This window comes from Ambystoma mexicanum, chromosome 11 (assembly GCF_040938575.1).
Source record: "Ambystoma mexicanum isolate Mex_15411 chromosome 11, UKY_AmexF1_1, whole genome shotgun sequence".
In the NCBI taxonomy this organism is placed as follows: Eukaryota; Metazoa; Chordata; class Amphibia; order Caudata; family Ambystomatidae; genus Ambystoma; species Ambystoma mexicanum.
This window is the reverse complement of record NC_090934.1, coordinates 557553819-557576597: the sequence shown is the minus strand read 5'-3', so window position 1 is coordinate 557576597 and position 22779 is coordinate 557553819. Positions and strand designations below refer to the sequence as shown.

The window sequence follows — 22779 nt, the reverse complement described above, 5'->3', positions numbered from 1 at the left end:
CCTGGCGAGACGCACACAAACTAATCGGCTGGAAAGGACAGCCAACGCTATCACAACCCATATGGCACAATGCGCTCCTCCCGGAAATAGTGAGAATGGGCTCCTTTGGCCACTGGCATGCAAAAGGAATACACACACTAGCACAGGTGATACAAGGGGGTCGGCTCCTGGGCTTTGAGACCATCCGAGAACAATGCGGCCTGGTACCCATTGACCGATTTCGGCACGTGCAACTAGCCCACGCTATCCGCACCCAATTCCCTGATACGACAATCATACCTCCCTGCTCCCTCATCGAGACCAATATCCTCCCGCAGTGCATCTCCTCTAAGGTCACCTCCACTCTTTACCAGGCCCTCAACTCCTTCGGGGCTACACAGCTAGACGGGCTCAAAGCAAAGTGGGAAAGGGACTTAGGTCACCTCGAACTAGAAGATTGGGTTGATGCATTAATGTCTCCTAGAGAAATTGGTATGGAATCCGAGTTTAGGCTAATACAGTTGAGAATCCTCCATCGCTCATACCACCCACGTGATGTGATGGCCAGATGGGGTAGACTAGAAGATGGGACATGCATTCGATGCAAAAATGAACCTGCCACCTTCTACCACATGATATGGGACTGTCGGGTGTTGCAGGCCTTCTGGGAGGACTGTATTAGTACAATCTCTGCCGCCCTGGCGACACCAATCCCCAGGGATCCCAAAATGGTTCTCTTGGGCATCTGGGGTGAAGTAGACCTGTCAAAATATGGGAAAATGTTTCTGGCAATCGCATTGGGGGCAGGCAAAAGACTTATTGCAGCTAATTGGGGATCTCCCGACCCACTGTGCCTGAACCGTTAGAGTAACGAGCTGGACAGGTGCGCAGCTTCAGAGTGCCGGATTTATAACGCACGGGAATGCCCCCATAAATTTGAAAAAATATGGGGTAAATGGCTAGATGCTCACTTAGATCCTCTGGTGGGGATAGATTACTATCACTGTTAGCATTGGTTACCTGCCTTGTTTTGTTATTGTCGCACGGTCCTCGGCCTTATGGGCTTCTTCTAACTGTTATTAATGCTATGCTGCCTTCATCCTATGTATGCCGATGATCCATGTTTGTTTTTCTATGTTGTGGTGTTCAAACTCAATAAACAGAGTTATAAAAAAAAAATATATGGGAAATTGCAAAGTTAAGGACAAAACTGCCAAACCAGCAGTCTTACCTGGACAAACTGAAGTTGCAGCAGGTCTGGACTCCGAGGGCCCGCACCAGTGAAGCAACTAGGTTGCGAGGCGCCCATCCAACAACGCACTCCTGCAAAGAGAAGCAGGACGGAGAGCGCACCATATAATAAAGCAAGACCCGGTCCTCGGCCGAACAAGAGTCCAAGGGAGAGGGTTCGAGGTTGGAAGTGGTCCAACCAGACTGAGTGCCGTCCCCGTGGATATCAGGTGAGCGTTACAGCTCCTCAACGTGGTCTTGGGTGCCCTGGCTCACAAGCCATTTGAACCTATGGCATCCGCGGACATCAGGCTAGTCGCCATCAAGACGGTGCTCCTGGTGGGCCTCACCTTGGCATGCCAAATCAGTGAAATGCAGGTGGCCTCAGCCTTGTCCTACTTTTCATAAAGACATGGTGGTGCTTACAACTCAACCCGCATGCTTACCGAAGTTTGTCTCCTCTTTCCACCTGAATGAGGAATAGTGCTACCTTGACAGGACCAAGAGCTTCCATAAATCAGACGCTCTTTGTGTCACCTTTGGTGTATCAAAGCCGGGCTGTTGGGCTTCCAAGGCTTCCAGAACGGTGGATGATTTAAGCCGCCATCAAGAAGGCATATGAGTAGCAGCACAAACCTCTTCCAGCGAACATGCATGCCCTTGCAATCGGAGCCAAGGCCACAGCGGTTGTGTTCCAAAGGCACGTGCCGTGCCAGGTTATCAGCAAAGCGGCTACATGGGCTAAACCCTGAGCCTTCTGCAAGCACTACTGCTTGGATGCCGGCTCCAGGTTGGACGCAGCATTTGGTCAGGCAGTGTGAGGAACTTGTTCTCTTAGGGGGGGCAACTCTCCACCCTGGTGCTACATTCAGTTGTAATCACCCATACAGTATGGAGGAAAGAGAACGGAACGTAAGAGTAATTAGAAGTTACTCCTAGTGCATAGTCCCCTTTCCTTCATACGTCCCACATTCCCCCTAATAAAACTCATGCCATTAGGCAATGGTAATATTGTCAATGGGTCAAAGGGGACTGAGTGGCGCCAGTGGGCATAGTCAGGGGAGGGCATGCTTCCAGGCCCGCGCCCCAGCTTGCATCTAAATTTAAAGGGGAAGATGATTTTTCTGGTGAAAAAGGTTCCATCTCCTGTCCCTAGCATGGGACGCCCATACAGTATGGAGGAAAGGGGACTATGGACTAGGAGTGTGTTAGTCACTACGGTGACTAACTTATGTCTGGCTCAAGAACAATGTGAGAGAGAGGCTAACAAAACTTCCTCAGAAATCTGTCTAAGTGATTTGATTGGCATAATGGATAAGGAGGAAGAAGATGAGGAGTGGGACAACTTAAATCTGTCTCGGTGTAAATCAAGACAAGTGAATCGAATTAATACAAAACTGCAAAGGCGATCGAACTTGAAATCCGCGGACAAAGATAATCAGGCTCCATCAACTATAAATGTACAGTCATTCAAAAAAATGGAAGAAAAAAGATTAGCGCTGGGGGAGTTACAGGTGGACGAGCCTGGTCAAAGAGCTATAGGAAAAGAGTGAAAAGACCAATAAGATAAGGCCACAGAATTTTCATCAGAGAATCTGGGAACAAAAGAAACCTCAACAAGAAGCACCAAAGAAAGATCTAAAAGTGTATCTGGAGAGAATTATCTCGGGCCCCAATGCTCCAGTCCTGAATTGTAGAAATGTCATGAAGCTTCTGCAATACATCCCAGCGCTCAGACATATAACTACAGAGAACATCAGGGGGGGGGGTAGAGCTTGGTAGAGAAGAAAATGGATTCTGTGATACTCCATTTGTATTCACAACTAACCAAGGAGATTGTTAGCCCAGCGTGGCAAACTTTTACCCTTGGGATACAAATTGAGCGATCATCAGGAAAGGATTAAAGCTGGCAGGAGGCATGTTAGGCAAGATTGTATGCAGTACCCATTGGGTGCACTACAACAACCCTGACCTCCTGCCAATAGGAACCCAACCTTTGGTAGAAGTCTGTACTACACAGGTTGGTAGCGTGTTGAGCAGCCAGGCTTATCTCAAGAGGGGTCAATGTGAGAGTTACAGAGATTCACAGTGACAAGTATTCAAAGAAACTCTTACACACAAGGTTTCTTGATTAAAAAATTAATTATTAATTTAACAGTCAGTTTGAATAAGCCTTCTTCAGAAGGGGGCAATATAAAGCAACACACAAATATACTTCAAAATACACCCTCTTAGTTTTCTAAATCAGCAAATACCCATTTGGTATGACCCACAAACACTGCCCAAACCCTCATGTGACTTCAATAATTAGGGTGCTGGGGACATTAATATATCACTGTTGCATTTAGAATATTATTGAGGAGTGTCAAAGAAAAGAGGTTCCAGAATATGACATGTGTTCACACAATTATTCTTAAACCTGTAAGTGCTTTCATAACCCCCCTCGTCCCCCCCCCAATGCAAAGCCAGTTAACTCTTTCCTAGAAGGAAGGCAGAACACATAAGCAGAGGAGAGAAGTTATTCAGGGAGCCAGACCAGCCAATGTTAAGTTAGCAAAAGTCAATGAAGAACTTCTTGCAGGTAAGTAAGTCTTACACTATGTTTTAGAAATCTTTGTAGGACAAGTAGAATCAAATCTAGGGTCACAAGCTGTTGGGCCTGTAAGTAGTAGAAGATGCAAGCAACTCTACAGGAGCAACCAAGGCAAGTCTCAACTGAGAACAAGCAAGGTGGCACGACGACAAGAGGTAAATTCTCTTAGACTGTACAGTACCTTTAGGTTGAAGAAAAGTGCAGCAGATGGTATTTGTTCCTGTGCAGCTCTGCAGATCCTGGTGTTCCTGGGCCTCAGTCGTGGGGACAAGAGGGAGGACTTCTGGGGACTCCTGCACTGCAATGGGACGGTCACTGACCGCAACTGGCAATCTTCAAACAGGTGGCACTTCGGTGTTTCAGCTCCTCGTGTCAACCGCAAATAGCAACACTGCAGTTCCTGGTTGTTGAGATGGGCTTTTTGCATCTGTGCTCCAACACTCTGAGGGGGGCCAGGCTCGGTCAATACTGCTTCCTGGGAGTCCACAGGATCTTCCTGGAGATCTTGGCCAGCTTAAAAGCAACGCACACAATCTGGTGTTCCTCTCCCTGGCTACTCGGTTCCAACAGCGACTGCAATGGAAATTCGACCAGTTTCAAGAGGATGTCCAGTTGGCGTACTTTGGAGTTGATTGGTCCCACCAACGCAAGGGGATAAGTCGTTCTTGCAAGGCTTTGCTACTCAAGACGAATTTGGAGCTTCAGCAGGGCTTCACCGGGCAAACCAACGGTCCAGCAGTGGCAGCAGGCAAGCCTCGCATTTTTATGCAAGATGCTCCCATTCATTCCAGCCTAGCTGTCAGTCACGCAGCAGGGTGGCTTTCCTTGCCAGGACAGCCAGCCAGCCAATCACCTAAAAGTGCATTTCTGTCTCGTAGAGACTAAGCACGGGGAGTTTCGGGCACCTCCCTCGCTTCCTGCCCCTGCCAGACACCCTAGAGCCAGAGGCTGGCTTCACTTGGGAAGCCCGCCAAAGACAAAATAAACAAAGGGACCAAACTTGGTTTGGCTCGCAGAGTAAATCTCAAGAAGGACCTTTCCACAAAGAAATGGTGAAAAAAGACTGGGGCCATTTTGATAAAAATGGCACCATTGGGTGCTTTACTGCAGCTGTGAACGCAGCCCGCGGTAAAAGCACACCACGGTAGTTAAAAGTAAACCACTGCCACCAGCCATTCATCGAGGAAAGGGTAACATAAAATCGTTACATACGAAGCTAGACAAAGGGGATACTAAGTAACCACTCCAGCACCCTATTTTAAGATGGTGTGTGCTGGGTCTAGAAAGATACAAATGTAAGTAGTCAATTTCACTTCACTGCTCTTGGAAACAGTAGCTTATAGAACAGAAGGTATTTAAACATTGGGGAAATCTGAAAGACTTCCCTGTGCCACTGCACTGAAGGGGCTGTTTGACACAATGTAAAAGATGCCTATGGAGTCCATAACCAAAATGTTATGTTACTTGGCATTTATATAGCGCTCTATATGTCATTGGTATGACCTCAAAGCGTTGATAGGTTGAACGCCCTCGGGAACCGTAGTTCTGGTCAGTAGAGTGTCATGGGGTGTGTGGGTGCACCAGGTGTGTGGGTGCACCAGATGTGTGCAACTGAAGTAATTGCCGGGTGGTAGCTGCATCCTAGCGTTAAGTGTGGTGCTGAAGATATCAGTTGGATGTGTGCAGTCTGGTGGGTGGACACCCAGACAGGAATCTGGCTGTGGCTGCATTAGGCCTGAAAGGACGCATATGTGAGCAACTAGGCCAGAATGTGCTTGGCTAGCTGCGTTCTATTAAAGTGATGAGGTGTTCATGGGGTCGTATTCATATGTGAACAGCTAGGCCGAATTAATCAGGAGTATAGCGGTGTTCTAGTTGAATGATGGTGTATAGTAGAGAGTAAGTGTAGTGATGTGATATGATGGTTATCTTTAAAGCGCCTGAGATCGGGCACGTGAACAGGATGTCAGGGAACAGAGCGACACACGAACACAGACAATGGGATGGGTTTGCAGCGACGGGAGGGGGGGAGATACTGATATATAGCAACAGCATGGGGAACAGGAAAGCAGGGTACACAGTGAAACATGTGGGGCATGTTAACATTTACATTTGCTTTTCTATCCAGCTGCGAATCAGCCTAATGTTCACAGCTCCACTCAAGTGTGGGACATGCCAACATTTGCATTTCTATCTAGAAGGCTAACCTTCACAAACCTGTCAGTCTGGTGATGGCTAAGGTTCACAATTCTAACAAGGTGCGGCATTGCTAACATTCAGAATCCTACCTAGATGTGACGCAGGCTAATGTTCACAAATCATGCTAAGTGCAGCATTGCTAATATTCACAATCCTGTCTGGGTCTGGCGCAGGATAATGTTCACAATTCTCTCTAGGAGCGGCATTGAAGAAACCCAGTATACAAAATCACATTAAAATACACGAGAGAGTGGGGAAAAAAAGGGGTCTCGCGCTCTCCAGGTTACAAATTCAAGTCCTCAAAATCCAGCAAAGTTGCTGGAGGTCTCTAAGGTAGAGAGGAATTAGCACATTTCTGAGAATTCTCCCTAACAAGGTGACTAAAAAAGGACCGATTGAACCTTGCCCCGGGAATATCTGAGTAGAAGGGTGGAAATGGCAAAGAGAAAGCAATTGCACTTTTTCCAAAAAGATCTTCTGCCTCTAAAATTTACCATTGAGAACCAAAGCCAAAAGCAGGGGAGTTGATTTGACTCTCAAAAGGAAAAACACATAGGAGACAAGTCAACAAATTGGAATTGGCTAGCCAGGGCTTTGGGTAATCGTAAGCAACAATAGACCTGCAGAACTCAAGGAACAGACACTTCATTGGATCCTGGAACACAATAGGATTTGAATCACTGTTCGCTAAAAACTCCTGCACATTGGGCTGATATAGGACATTTTATGCTTCCAAGAGACGTGGCTCGGGTCCACTTCCTCATGCGAAGGATATGAAGCCCGCCTAAATCCAGCTTGTAAAGGAATTCTGGGGAGACCCGTCTCGGGGCTCTTAACGCTGATAAAGGTGGATGTAAGTCTAGCAAAAATTGGCCAAGAAAATCCAAATCCGTATGTGCAAATCTTAAAACTGAGTAAGGGAATCCATCCACTGATAACCAAGTATCTGCTAGAAAATGTGTATTGGACGGCGAATATGGGCCGAAAAGAGAATTTTATTAAATCAATAATGAGCTCAAAGCCATGATCAAATGGGAAGACACCCATATTATATGTGGGGACTTGAACATTCGGCTGTTGAATAAGGACGGCTGGCCATTAAAATATTTGCTAATGAATGAAAGTGTCAAGGTCCATACCCCCAAACATCAGGTACAGACCACCCTGCCCAAGGCGTTGGGTCCCATGGGGGCCTTGAAGGCCCCAAGGAATCTTGCAGGGGCTTCCTGGACTCGGTCCTGGCGCCGTTGGCACCAGGCACATACTGCCATCACCAACATGGCACGTTTCAGACCCAGAGAGGCACGTGCAAACTAATATGAGGCAGGGTGAAGGGATTATTTGCTGTGGGGCTATTTGCTTGGGTGTGGTTGCTGGAACTACTTTCAGAAGACTATATAAGCCACACCCTTCATACAGAACACGCTTCGCGTTCTGCAGCGTAATGCTCACCGTGTCTGCAGCTCCAGGCCAGCCTTCAGCCAAACCCATCCAGTGGTCTCGAGCTACCTGCAAAGAAGAGTGAGAAAGAAGAGCAGAACAAGATACTTACCAGTCTCCATCGCGGCCGCTCTGGAGTCCACGATTCTTCAGAACTGAAAAGGAAAGAACATCAGATTAGCCTTGCAGACCACACGCTCTTCATCGCAGTTCAGCGCCGCACTAATACTTACCAGCGAATCATCAGAACGTCGTCACTCGATCTCCGCTTCATCTTCCGATCGCCGCTCCGGGACTCTCGCATCTGTAAAACAGAAAGAAGACATCAGGTTAGCAGAGAAGTGGGAAGGCCTCATTCTGACTTATAATCCTGCACGAGGCAGCTCTCACCTGTAGGCAGCAATCCTCACAGGCTCACAATTCTTCATCACGCAGCCTTTGTTCAGGAGATTCCGCACCTGCAGAATACAAAAGCAGCAGTTGGTTGTGCAGAAAAACAGTATCGGGTGGAAAGGCTTTTGCATAGCACTGGCGCAAATCTTACCTTGGGAAGCCAGCTACCAAGAACCTCGCTCCATCGTATGCACGAAGAGGGAATCTGTAAAGAAAGGTACAGAGTGAACTTTTGCAACTTGAACTCTTAGCTATCCATATCTTTGGAATAAGACTTAGCATAGAGTCACAGTTTTCTGGAACTTGTAATAGTTTCAGTGAAGTAACTAGATCCTAGAACTACGATGCACCCCTGCGTACAGTGGTAGGACGGAGAGCCCGCTATTCGTAACTCAAAGGTGAGATATAGCGAGGGGTGCAAGAGGACGCCACGGGAGGCAGGAGCGGCCCTCATCCACATGGTTGGGTAACCTGTGATTTACCTTTCTAGGCAAGCCTGCTTTCGTATCTGAGGGGAGTACAAGACACCACTCGCCACCAGATCATCCAGCTCCGTTCGGCACCCCTGTGGAGATCAGGTGAGCGTAACAGAAAGAGCACAAAGTTGGATATTAGAAACAGCCAGAAAATTGTGCGATAGACCAGGCGCATCTACATGGGGAAGAGGTCTGCAGAGATCCTGTTTAGACTACTGTTTTGTATCAAGAAATATGACTTAAATGGTAGAACGATTTTAAATCGTGAGGCAATCGCTAAGGGATCATGATCTCTTTGCCATTTCTTTGCTTGATGTTAAACCTGTTCAGTCTTTAAAAAAATGGCCTGGTAAAGGTAACCTGGGGAAAAAATAAGTTGAGGATGAAACGTGAGGTTAAGAACATTGCTAGGCAAAATGAGTGCTCCATAGAAGAGAACCAGAGCAGTGTGGAATACATATGGATTCTGAAAGATTAGACTGTGCAGAGTGGATGGGTGTGCAGAGTGGATGGGTGTGCAGAGTGGGTGGGTGTGCAGAGTGAGCGAATGCATAGAACGTAGAGAGGAAGGATGCTTAGAGCGGATGAGTGTGCGGAGCGGATGAATGTGTAGAGCAGACGGGTGTGTAGAACGGACGAGTGTGTAAAGCAGATGCGTGTGTAGAGCTGACAAATTCGTAGAGCGGAAGGGTGCTTAGAGCGGATGAATGCATAGAGCGGACAAGCGTTTAGAGCGGATGAGCGTGTAGATCAGATGAGTGCGTAAGAGCGGAGGAGTGCGTGGAGTGCACAGAGCAGATGGATGTGTAGAACCCATGAGTGTATATAGCGGATGAGTGTATAGAGCGAAGGACTGTGTAGAGCAGATGGGTGCATAGAGCAGATGGTTGCCTAGAGCAGAGGTGTGAGTAGAGCAGATGAGCGTGTTGAGCCGGTGGATGCGTCGAGCGGATGGGTGTATAGAGCGGATGAGTGCGCAGAGGAGAAGGATGTGTAGAGCGGACGACTGCGCAGAGTGGACGAAGGGGTAGAGCCGACGAGGGTGTGGAAAGGACAAATGCGTGGAGCGGATGAATGCGTGGAGCGGATGGAGCAGGTGAAGTATGTGGATGGAACGGGGGACGTATGTGGATAGAATGGGGACGTATGTGAATGGAACGGATGAAGTATGTGGAAGATACTGGTGTAATACGGGAAAGGTATGAGTGAAATATGTGGAAGGGAGCATAAAAAAACTTAGAATTCACAGGAACAGATCTGAGTGCGTGGAGCGGACTGGAGTGCACAGAACTGACCAGAACACACAGAAATGCACGTCCTACATGGAACGGGTTGGAGTGCACGTAACGTTTGAAAGAGCATATAAACCATCATATCACATCGCCATGCTTACTCTCTTCCTTACACCACCATTCAACTAGAACACAGAGATACTATGACACCATTCGGTATAGCTGTTCTCATACTAACATCTGCCTCATACCCCACATCACTCTAACTAAACACTGCTCATTTCACACCCTCCAGCCAGGCATTCTCCTCAGGCCCAACGCAGCCAGAACTGGTCTGAATAAAACCTGCCAGAACGACCACATATTCTTGACCTCTCGACCACCACACCTACCGCTATGAAGCAGCTACTACATGAATACCACACCAGCTGCACACATACCCGGTGCTCACACGCACCTTTGACGCTCTACTCTCTGCTGACTTGAACTGCGGTTCCCGAGGGCGTTCAACCTACCAGCACCTTCAGACTATACCAATGGTACATAAGGCACTATATAAATGCAAAGTAACATAACAAATGAGCAATAAAGAATGTAAAACAGATATAATGCCAAAACATGCCTACGAACATACGCTAGTAAGGGCTAGAAGAGATTTGAGAGCTGATATCAGAAGGTTAGGGAAGGAAAGAGGCCCAGGAATAAAGGATACAAACCCGGACACAAAAATATCATCATTGGTTACGGGCGTCCAGTGCATTAATGCAAAAGGATGCAGAAAATGTTTTGAAAACAGTCTGGTCCAAAAACACAAGAAATGTGCGGGAACTCCTGAACAACAGAGGCTATTTTAGATCAACCCACATTATGGGCCAAGTAACCGAAGAAAGATGGGTTTCCCATTACCCTACATTGTTTGCTAGTATTCATGATATGAATCAAATGGGAGACGTGAGGGGTGTAAAGAGGTGGCACTCTGCATTGGATGAGGAAGAGGCAAGATTTATGATACGTAAACTCAGTTCTTCAAGAGCAGCTCTCCACGATGGTCTCTGTAATCGGGTCTTAAAGGAGAACATAAGGGTATGGTGAGAAACGGTAATGTCCATGTCTAGACAGGTAATGCGGACCAAGCAAGTTCCAACTACGTGGCGGGAAGCCATTATAGTCCCCATCTTCAAGAAGGGTGATCCAAAAAACTATCGCCCGATCGACCTTCTTGACTCCCTGGGCAAATTGTTTGCATCTGTCTTGTTGTGTGATCTAAATGCATGGGCAACAAAAATGGGCAGACTATAGACACAAGACAAACTAGGTTTGTGAAGGGAGTAGAAACCACGCTGAACCTATTTATCATTAATATTTTGAAGCAGAGGGCATTAGTCAAAAACGTGTGTATATATGGCTTTTATGGACCTTGAACAGGCCTTTGATGGGGTAAATGGAGATGCCTATGGTTCAAATTGACAAAATGGCATTGCCCCGCAGACCTGGTGGAGGCCGTAAGTGCCCTACATACAAATAACTTGATTCAAATAAAATTATCTACGAAGGGTCAACTATCAAGAACAATTGACACCCACTGTCGACTGAAGCATGGATGCACTTTGGCACCCCTGCTCTTTAGTCTATAAGTGTCTGACCTTGGTGAAGCACAAAAAAGGGTCCGGGCCTTTCCACCCAGGATAAATTTGATCGATCGTTATAGACCAAACCCCTGTTTGTCTACAGAGGAGGATTGAGGCTTTCAATAAATATCTGGAAATAAATGGTGTGAAGATCAATGTGGGGAAATCCAAGGTTTTGGGTATGTTGTCGGCGCATAGAAAACAAAAGGTTAGGTTTGTATGGAGTGGTGGACCAAGAGCTAGAGGTCGTTGACGCCATGATTTAGCTGGGTGTTGTAATAAATAAGAACATAAATGATAGAGGACAGTGTGTCATTGAGGGTGAAAGTGAAAAAGCTGGAAATACAGGGCACTGCATTACATAGAAGATATGGCAACTTTTCTCTGGTACTCCTGATCACTTTCTACCGCCAGAAAGTTTTCCAGATTTTGACATATGGTGCGGAAGCAATGTTATACCTGTCATGGAAAGTCTGGGGTTTATTGGATGGTCTTTTTTGGCGGAGGACATTAAAACAACCTAATTCTCTTCTGATGGCCATTATACAATATGAGCTGAGGCTACAATCACTGGACTTTGTAATGCTGTGGAAAATCGTATATAGGAAATGTAGGTTGGTGGAGATTATGGCCCAGTCTCTATTCTCAAAACACAAGAGTGTGAACAAGAAAGGGGTCCGATTTGGTGGAGACTCAAGGTGAAGGCCATCCTGGCGGGTACGAGTATTGACTTAAGGGAACTAATTTGAAAAAAGCTACAGGGTCTGAACTGGATAGAAACTATAGAGTGTAGGGGAACTGATAAATTGAGACCAGTTCGGAGAATGAGGCGGAAGGGCCTGAACCAATTACCAACCTACCTCCAAAAATTTCCATCAGCACGCTATAGAGACCTTTTGTTCAGATGCAGACTGAAGATCTTGGCCACAAGTGAAGGCAAACAACAAAATTGAATTGGCAAACTTACACTGTAGATACAGCTACTGTGGGGCTGCAGGGAGTGTGGAAACTTTGTTTCATTTAATAACCTCATGCAAATCCCTAGTAGAAGAACGATCAAGATTCCTGGAGGGCCATAACGGGCAAATCTCATTGTCGGCTGAAACATGGTGGGAATGGGTCCTATTGGGGGGGGGGTGGGGGAGGACGAGTTTGGTCCTAGCTGTGATGAAACTAGTGGAATTTGTGCTAAAAGACAAAGAATAATAGAGTGAGATAATATTAAGTCTCTAATCTGAAAGGCACCCTGTAATTAATTGACTGCACAAAGGGATGACCAAGCACATTTGTTTGTTTATTTGTTTATTTATAGGGCGCCAGAAAACCCTCGGGTAGCTGGGCGCGCAGAATAACAGGATTACTTAGAACTTGGTTACAGGTTTCAGATTACATATTACAGGTTATTGGTATCATATGTTATATACAGTCATTACATTATATACATTCTTTATATTTACATGTAGAGGGTAACATATTATAAAAAGTAAATACATCATGTACATTTTACATGTGAGAGTGGATGGGTACATGTGGCATCAGAACACAATGCACAAGGTCTCAGGTTTCAATGGTCATTGTGTCGGAGCCAGGTGCGGGTATGGTGCCTGAAGCTACTGTAGGACTGGTCCCTTCTTAGTTCAACTGGTAAGGCGTTCCAGTACTGAGCTGCTTGCACAGGGAAGCTATTGCCACCTGTTTTTTTAGTCTTCTTATTATTCTGTCCCTGAGGAAAGGGGGGGGCAGCATTGTTCAAGCATTTGAACGTTAGATTTAGGAAAACTGCTAAAATTGTGAGATGAATTGATTTAGATGTTAAAAGGTGAATAGAGAAAGATTTTAGATTAATTGATAATGTAAAATATATTAATTTTGTGAAACCAGTGAACATTTTTAAAAAAAAACAACGGTATGGATGGCTGGCCAAAGCAATGTTTGGAAGTAAGAAAAATGTATTTCTGGTGGGGGGGGAGAGTGGTGAAATCAAGTGATTTGATACATGGCTTTGAATTGGGCTATTGGGCGTAATCTAGAATGATTGCATTTGGAACATAAATAGGATGGAGATGGGATGTTAAGAGGGATGCACCTCCTATTGTTGCATTTGGTTATTTACCCATCCTTTGCCTTGTTAATACCTATGGCCTTACCACCAACTACCTGTCCCTCCCTGCTGAAACATACCCTCTCTGTGCTAGTTCGGTCACAAAGTAATAGAAAATGTTGTGCTACATAGGGCCTGATAGTTCATTTAAAAGCAGTACGTGTAACCTCATATATGTTACTTTCTCCAGCATGGGATCTGGCATGGATTCACATGTTCATGAATATTCTCCATCAGGCTGGGAATCCTTGGTAATAAGAAAACCGTTTCACTTTCAGACTGTATTTCTCCTTTAAACCAATCATGGTCCTCTGTGTCATACTGCCCCCATCTGTTAGGGAGAGTTCTCAAAATGTGCTAATTCCTCTCTACCTTAGATACCCTCAGCTCTTTTGCTGAACTTTGGGACTTTGTACTTTTTAATTCTGTTTGTTTTCTATGTTTATTTCTTTTGGTTATGGAGTGTTAACTTCATAGGCATCAACGTTTCATGTGTGTCATACAGCACTCTCAGTGCAGTGACACAGGGAAGCCTTTTAGGCTGTCCCAAAGTTTAAATACCTTCTCTGGGATAAACTACTGTTTCCCAGAGAATGTAAAGTTAAATTGACTTTACTAGTCTTTTAAATTCCTGGACGCAGCACACACTATCTTACAATAGAGTGCTGGAGGGTTTACCTAGTATCCCCTATGCCTTGAAACTCATGTAGCAGTCAAATGCTGCTACCCTTTCCTATCGAAATGGCTGGTGGCAGTGGTTTTACAACAAACTACCATGATTTTCCCGACCGCGAACACCAGTAGCTAAAAATCACGAGAGCCATCTTTTTTCAAGATGGCGTCCGAGCCCCCTTTGTTTAAATAGGTCCCGGTCTTCTTTTTTCGTCATTTCTTTTTGGAAAGGTCCTTCTAGAGTTTCGCTGTGCGCCAAACTGGGTTTGGTTCCTTTGTTCCTACACCTTTGGCTGGCTTCAGGACTGAAGACCGCCTCTGGCACCCGAGTGTCTGGGGTGGGTAGGAAGTAAAGGAGGTGCCCGAAACTCTGTGTGCTTCGTCTCCTAGAAGACCCAAATGCACTCTGGTGTGATTGGCTGGTGGACTGTCCGGCAAGGACAGCCACACTGCTGGGTGAGTGGCAGTTAGGCTGGAATGAATGGGAGAGAACTGTTTAAAAGGCGGGTCTCTTGGACTGAAAGGCAGAGTCGACCACTGGAACGAAAGACCGGAAGACGAGCTGGAAGAGGACGGCTGCTGCATCTACTGGACCGTTGGTTTGCCCGGTGGAGCCCTGCTGCAGCTCCGAATCGCCAAATTCACCTCGACCGAGAAGCCCCTTCAAGGACGACTTCTTGCTTTGAGTTGGTGGGACCAATCAACTCGTAAACCACCTGGATACCATTCTCGGAGCTGGTTAGGATTAACCAGGGAGAAGGACACCAGCTTGTGTGCTTGAAGAACAGCAACTGGAATCAAAGATTTTCCAATTTGCCAACTTTGTAATCCGTCCCCGTGCAGTGCAGGAGTCCCCCGACGTCTTCCCTCTTGTCCCCACGACAGAGGCTCAGGAACAGCGAGATCTGCAGGAACTGCCAGGAACAGAAGTCTTCAGCTGCATCTTTTTCTTCAATATAAGGTGCTGTGAAAACCCGACCGAGAGAACTTGCCTCTCCCCGCAAAAGTTTGTGGAACTTTGGCAACTTGCAGGCCCAGTCCACTTGTGACCGGACATACAAACCTTTCTTTCATGAACTACTTCTAAGAACCGTGGCAAATACTTTTCCGTTTTAAATTCCAGAACGATTTTTACTTATACAAGACACTAGTCAATTGACTTTGGCTTATCTATTACATTGAATCAACTCCTCTGGTGAACTCAAACTATTTGCACTGTTTTAAAGTAACTGTAATATTTGTCAATTTATGCCTTTTTGCTCCTACTTCAATGCTATTTTGGTCAGACTTTGAAGGAGCTCAACTGCTTAGTAATCAGTATTGTATACTTTTTGTGGGATATTGGTTGCCTCCTTTAGTGAATGCTTTCTAAATGATTGTGTAATGAATTAATGTCTTTTACCAAGAAACCCTGAGTATAAGTGAATACTTGCTATTGCAGACCTTTGTGAAACACCCTTACAAGCTCACATTCCCTCTTGAGATGAGCCTGGCTGCTCAGCTCGCTTACAAAAACTGTGTGGTACAGACTTCTACCAAAGGCTGGTTTTGCTTACACCTGTAGTCCTAGTTGTGTGTAGTGTTCCTATAGGGTTTGTTTATTTTATTTATATAGCGCACTGGACCCGGGAGTAAAAGGGCGCTTAGGACAGGTTACAAGGCACAGTACATGGTAATTAGCAGTTGTACATTATCAAAGTTTATATACAGTATATACAGACAATGGTAGTAAATGCATACGGTAAAGACATAGGTAGGGCATGTACAATATATAAAATTATAGCTAGGCCTAGCTTATGGTTGGCTTTTTGTCAGTAGCCATCCAATGGCAAGTTTCCTGAAGGACTAGAAGGATTTGGAGGATTTGATGTTCAGGGGCAAGGTGTTCCATAGTTAGGAGGCGTGGACTGTAAAGCTCGAGCCTCCAGCTCGTTTAGAGATAAATCTAGGTACTGTGAGGTATAACGTGTTTGAGGATCTAGTAGTTCTGATGGACGGTTTCATGGTGAATTTGTTAGTAAGGTAGGGAGGGGCTAGGTGGTTGAGGGCTTTGTAAGTGAGGCAGATAGTCTTTAAATCCATTTTTTGTTGAATGGAGAGCCCTTTGCATGTGATTCTGGTGGCGGAAATATGTTCCCGCCTAGGAATGTTTAGTGCTGCTCGTAGCGCATTGTTTTGAAGAACCTGGAGTTTACTGATTATAGATTGGTTGGCAACAGAGGCTGTTGCAGTAGTCTAGCTTAGATTGTATGAGAGCTCTAGCTAGCATAAGGCAGCTATTAGTGGAGAGAAAGGGTCTGCAGGCTCTAATTAGTTTCCCTGTATAGGCGGTAGCTGAGGCGGTCGAGTTGACTTGTTTGGTAAGGTTAATATTGGCATCAAGATAAAAGCAGAGTGTTTTCACATTTTTGGCGACAGGGGTGGTGTTGCCATCGATGATGATATTGGAGTAGTCGGGGCTCAGTTTTTGTAAGTTGTTGGGTGAACCGACAAGGAGAAATTCAGTCTTCTCGTCATTCAGGCAGAGGCCGTGTGTGGCCATCCAGGCCTCGATGACGGAGAAGATTTCATTGATCCTAGTGACATCAGCATTGTTATTGCCGGAGATGGTGAGGAGTATCTGGGTGTCATCCGCGTAGTAAAGTAAAGATATTGTATAGGGTGGGGGAAACACATGAGCCTTGTGGGACGCCACAGGTGATGGGGATGGGTTCTGCTGCTGCCACGGAGGAAAAGACCCTCATGGTTCTGTTGGCCAAGAAGGATTGTATCCACGTGACAGCAGAGGGGGAGAAATGGGCAGCAGAGGAGAGGTGGTTACAGAGTATTTTATGGTCGACCAGGTCGAAGGCTGCAGAGAGATCTAGGAGGAGTAGGATGGCAGCCTTACCTTTATCTTTAATGTTATCAATCTGGCTCTTGAGATCAACAAGGGCAGTTTCTGTTCCATGTTGAGGACGAAAGCCAGATTGATGCAATCCAAGTAGTTGGTTGGACTCGAAGTAATTCTGAATTTGCAGATAAGCAACTCTGCCAAGGATTTTTAACAGGAAGGGAACGGTGGTGATAGGCCTGTAATTAGTAGGAATGGCTGGGTCCAGGGTCTGTTTTTTTAGGAGGTGGAGGATCATTGACTGTTTCAGATTGTTGGGTACTGAGTTAGTGGAGAATGATAGGTTTGTTAGCTTGGAGATGAATGGGGAGAGGTCTCTTGCTGCATCTTTTATAATCTGTGCGGGGCAGCTGTCCCCTTTGCAGTTTGACGGTTTGAGAGAAGTTATGATTTTTTGCACTTCTAGTATGGTTACTTTTTTGAAGGTGAAGCACTCTGGTGTGATTGGCGGTAATACTAACCAGCTCCGAGAATGGTATCCATGTGGCTTACGAGTTGATTGGTTCCACCAACTCAAAGGAAGAAGTCGTCCTTGAAGGGGCTTCTCGGTCGAGGTGAACTTGGCGATTCAGACCTGCAGCAGGGCTCCACCGGGCAAACCAACGGTCCAGTAGATGCAGCAGCCGTCCTCTTCCAGCTTGTCTTCGGTTCTTTCGTTCCAGTGGTCGACTCTGCCTTTCTGTCTAAGAGACTCGCCTTTTAAACAGTTCTCTCCCATTCATTCCAGCCTAGCTTGCTACTCACCCAGCAGGGTGGCTGTCCTTGCCGGACAGTCAGCCAATCACACCAGAGTGCATTTGGGTCTTCTAGGAGACTTAGTCTGGTAATTTCAGCGCCCCTCAAGAGCAAAGATCGTCGAAGTTTCCAGAAGGCCATCTGGCCTGCTTCTTCTCCTCTATCATGGTCGGAGGGTGCGAAGGAGGTAAGGTCCCTCTTCAGCCCTGCACCAAATGCGGGCTACGGAATGTGTTTGTGGAAGCCAAACACCTACAATGCTTCCGCTGTCTGCACCCGGATCATAAGGAGGTGGAGTGTGAGATGTGCCTGGGGTCCTCCAAGAAGACGACGAAAGACAGGCACAGTAGACTGGCGGCGTGGCTGAACGCGAAGGCCTCTGCCCCTTGCTCCGAGCAGGGTCATGCCTCACCCAGGACCGGCTAGTAAGAGGAGTGGTCTTTGAAGTCCTTTGAGTGTGCCTCATCTGTGGGGGCCCAAGACAATGGCAAGAATCCCAAGTGGGAGTCCACCGGGGTCGCCGCTGAACCGGGCCCAAGGTGCATAGGGCGTGATCGTTGTCACCCTCTGCTTCCATTGCCAGATGGCAATCGAGCTCCTCCTCAAAAAGGAAATCATCCACCCCGGCTAACCTGCGGGAGAAGTCTGAGAATCCGCAGACAGAGAAGAAGGCCGAACTGCGTAAGCAGGCGCATTTGGCGCAGGCTAAGACCTCGTTCATGATAGTTGGTCGCAGCTGCTCTCTCAATGGCTAAGGGAACTGACCCTGGGAAGGTAGCCCCAGCAGCACAGAGTATCTTTGCACCCTAGACGCAAGACCGCTGCAATGACTTTGGCAAAGTCTGTGGGCACGCCGGAAGGGGGGAACCGGCTAAGACCCTGGTTCAAGCCACGGGGGAGGCAGAAGGAGGGAGGGGCCAAGGAGGCCCAGAAACAGCCCTCGAAGTCAGTGTCTCAAGCCATGGAGATCTTGTCCACGGACAATGACCTGGAGTCCTTGCATATGGTCCAGGAGGACGTGGAAGAAGAGGAGGATGACAGACGGCGCAGGGCCTAGTTTTCCCATTCCGCCAGTTCAGCCAAGGAATGTGTCTCTGGACATTCTGACGACCCTTCAGACCTTGGTGTCGGTGATCCAGAAGAGGATGCCACTGGACCCGGTTCCAGTGGATCCCCAAGGCCCTGTTCAGCCTCCAGCTAAGTAAAGGAAGCCTCATCTGACGCCCTCATTTCAGCCTCCATACCCTGGTCAGTCACCATCTCCCCCAGTAGACCCAGACATGGATATGGCCACGACCACGGTCGACGAGGATCTCGTTGCGGAGGGTCTCTGCATTTGCCTAGAGCGTCCCAACCGGATGAGATGGGGTCATTCCACTCCATGATCGCCAGAGCCTCCAAGCTTTTTCAGCTTGTGCCTGAAGAAACCAGTAGAGAGGGTTTCTTGTACCAGAGGCACGAGACCAAGAGGAAGACAATCATGGCGGTTACCCTTCCAGATGTGTGGGAAGAGGGCTTGGTCCGCATGAAGAACCATTGCACGGCTCCAGCTAAATGGGATGGGCTCGAAGTATCGAGTGCCGGACTCCACACTCAAGTGCCTAAGGTTGCAACCATCGCCACATTTGGTGGTATTGGTGGCCGTGAGGAAGCAGTCAACTACCCCGTCCTTGTCTTTCGGTCCCTCGGACAGCGAGGGGAAGAAACTGGAAGCCATGGGAAGGGAGGTGATTTACACTGCAGCGTTCACCATCAAGGCTGCCAAAGCACTGACGATCCTGGCCAGGTATGACCGGGGGCTGTGGTACAAGCTAGGCCCTATTCTGGAGTTCCAGACGATAAGAGGATGGAAGCAATCACTCTTTTCCAGGGGGCAGGGGGGAGTTGCGTTTGATCACGCCATTACTGTGGCGTTGGACATCACAAACGCAGGGTTCCGGTAGATGACGAACATTGTCTGTCTTCGACAAGGCTGGATGGAGGCCACAAATTTTCGGCAGGAAGTCCAGGTGCAGGTGTTGGACATGCCCTTGGACGGAGAGAACTTGTTTGGGAAGGTCGTCGAGCAGTCGCTCCAGGCCATCGAGGCAGATACGGAAACGGCCCCCTTGGGCACTCTACAACAGCAGCGCTCTTCTTTTCGCTCCTCCAGGGGAAAGTCAAGCAGGTCTTCCAAAGGTTTCTCCTAGTCGTACCGCTAACCTTCCAGATCCATGACTCAGGAAGCCTGCAGAGGCTGTTCCGAAGCCTACAGTAGCGGAGGACGGTGTTGCCGTTGCCCGCAAGGTAGGACACCGGCTCCGGAAACACCCTGGACATCGGGGCCCCCACATGTGCACCCTGGTGGGTGGCCGGCCGACTAGGTTCATCAGCGATTGGAAAATATCACCACCGACAGATGGTGCTGGAAGCTCTCGCACAAGGACACAATCTGGAGTTTCAACATAGGTGTCCATGGATCCCTCCGGTATCCCGTCGGGAGCTGCAAATTCCTTGGCTCCTGGAATAGGTGCGGGCCATGCTGCGAAGGGGGGCGAACTAGTTCCCCATCGGCTCGGGAGTCTATTCCAGATACTTTCTGGTCAGGAAGAAGACAGGGGGCTGGATGCCCATCCTAGACCTGCAACGTCTCAACAAATATTGAAAGTCCCAAAAGTTCAGGATGGTCACGTTGCAACATGTGCTCGCCCAACTGGAGGAAGGACTTCTTGTCATCGCTGGACCTGGAGGACGCCTATTTCCATGTCCCCATTCACAATAAATATCAAAACTTTCTAGTGCAGGGCCGGCACTACCAGTTCTAGGCCCTACCTGTCAGATTGAAGTCTGCCCCCAGTGTTTTCACGAAATGCCTGGCACAGGTGGTAGCCCATCTACATCTGTAGGGTATACACGTGAACCAGTTTCTCGACGACTGGCTCAACTGGACCCGCTCGCGAGAGCTGGCCATCGGACACAGACGACCGTCCAGCTACTGACTTACCTAGGGTTCTCCAACTTTCTTAAGTCCTGCTTGACACCATCGCAGAACACGCTATTCCTAGGAGTCCTACTCAATACGGTGTCCAGCCTGGCCTCACCCTCGGAGGAGAGGGTAGTAACCGTTTAACGAAAGGTGCAGCAGGTGTTGTCGATGAAGACGGCCATGGTACGTACCATCAAGTCATTGCTTGGCATGATGTCCTGCATCTACCTCATCCTGCTCTGTAGATTGCAAATGCGACCTTTTCAGGAGTTCCTGGACACAGGTGTCTGGCAACTTTGCAGACAGGATACAGCTCGACGACTAGTTCTGTCGCCTCCATACCTGGAGACGGCCACCACAGACGCTTCCCTGGAAGGTTGGGAAGCCCACACCAGACGTCTGCACGCCAGAGGCCTGTTGCTGCCGGAGGAGAAGTACCTCCATATCAACATCCTGGAGCTACGGGCAATGTTGTGGGCCCTCAGGTCATTCTTTCCGTTTCGGAAGGGCAAGGTGGTGAGAATCTTCACGTACAACACCACCACCATGTTCTACATCAGGAAACAGGGGGGCTCTTGGTCCCCAAAGCGTTCCAGGGAAGCGCAAGAGTTGTAGCACTGGGTCGTCGGACAAGAAATGTTCCTCCGCACCTAGCAGGAGTCAAGAACACCATCAAAGACTTCCCTCTGCAGGGAGTTGCGCTCCTGTCACGAGTGGGAGCTGCGGCAGGACCAGGTGGACCACATCTTTGTCAAGTGGGGCAGGCCCCAAATCGATCTGTTGGCAACCGCAGTGAACTCCAAATGGCAGAAGTTTGCCAGCAGATTCCACCAACCAAAGAGCTTTGGGGGATGCGTCGTTCTTCCCGTGGGGAGGGCTGTTTCTGTACACACTTCCTCCTTTGCCTCTCCTGCTACGAGTCATCGGCACACTCCGTGCCAATGCAGGATGATACTCATTGCCCCATGGCTGAGGCAGATTTGGTACCCGGGCCTTCTCAGCCTGTCTGTGTTGCCTCCGGTCAAGCTGCCAGTGGTCCCGGATCTTCTCACCAGAGAAGGGGTGCAATCCTGCATCCACGACCGAGGATCGCTGAACTTGAGGGCTTGGTTCCTGCAGACCTAGAGTTCGGAGAATAGGAGTTGCCAGCGGACTGCAGGGAGGTCCTTGCAAAAGCCAGGTCGTCGTCTACTTTAAGTGCTACAGTCACAAGTGGAAGCATGGCGCTACGTGGTGCCGATCACAGAGGATTTTCCATTTGAGGGTCACGGCCCCACAGATCCCGCTGTACTTGCTATCCGTGGCCAAGGGGGGAGTGGTGCACACCTCCATCATGGTGCATCTGGCGGCCATCTCCCACTACACCAGATCGAGAGGAAGATTGTTGCTTTGGTCCCATCGACTCATCAGAGTTTCTCAAAGGACTTTTTCAGATCTTTAACGCCGGTGAAGGCTCCTGACCCGGGGTGGGAACTCAACGTGGTTCTTACAAGGCTGATGGGGGTGGGGGGGGTTGCGTTTGCGCCTCTGCATCAAGCTCCATACAAATAGGTGAGATCCAGGCCCTATCTAGCCTTTGGTGTTATCGGTTTTCTTCCTAAAACCTTTCGCGCTGGCGGAAAGGGCCTTGCATTCGCTGGACGTTGCTTGTGCCCTGAAGTTCTATGTCGCACACACAAGTTTTTGGAAACTTTGGTCCTGTGAACCATGGGAGGCCTTGTCCAAGACTTCCATTTCAAGGTGGCTCTCGGCCTGCCTTATGCACTGTCATCAGTAGGCAAACTGACCGTTTCCTGGCCGCCCGAGAGCCCACTTCACCAGTTCGATCGCTGAGACAGCGTTCCTGGCTGGTGTGCCCCTGCTGGACATCTGCAGGGCTGCTACGTGGAGGTCCACGCACACCTTCACGAATTTCTACTGTGTTGACAGGGATTCCAGGGGAGTCCAGAGTCTGCCAAGCAGTGCTACACAACCTGGTTGCTTGAGGTGAGTCTGTTCCGGAAGTAAGAATTAATTGCTTCTGTTGAGCCTTGCCACCTCCATGGTTGTGTGTTGTGTGATGTTGTACTGCTGTGTATTCGTTACTCATGAGCATGTGAATCCATGCACGACCCCATGCTGGAGAAGGAACCAAGTTACTTACCTGTAACTATTGTTCTCCAGCGGGGGCGTGGCTAACCGCCATGTAAGCAGGACTCTCTCCTTGTAGCTCCGCATGATATGCCCTTGATCCTGCTGCCGAA

General features: G+C 48.1%; 1 protein-coding gene across 6 annotated transcripts in view; it reads left to right on the top strand.

Annotated features, from left to right (window-relative positions):
- The window catches only part of CAPRIN1 (cell cycle associated protein 1), a 1156748-nt gene that overhangs the window by 1000628 nt on the left and 133341 nt on the right, over positions 1 to 22779 (top strand). The gene's annotated exons all lie outside the window — the stretch shown is intronic.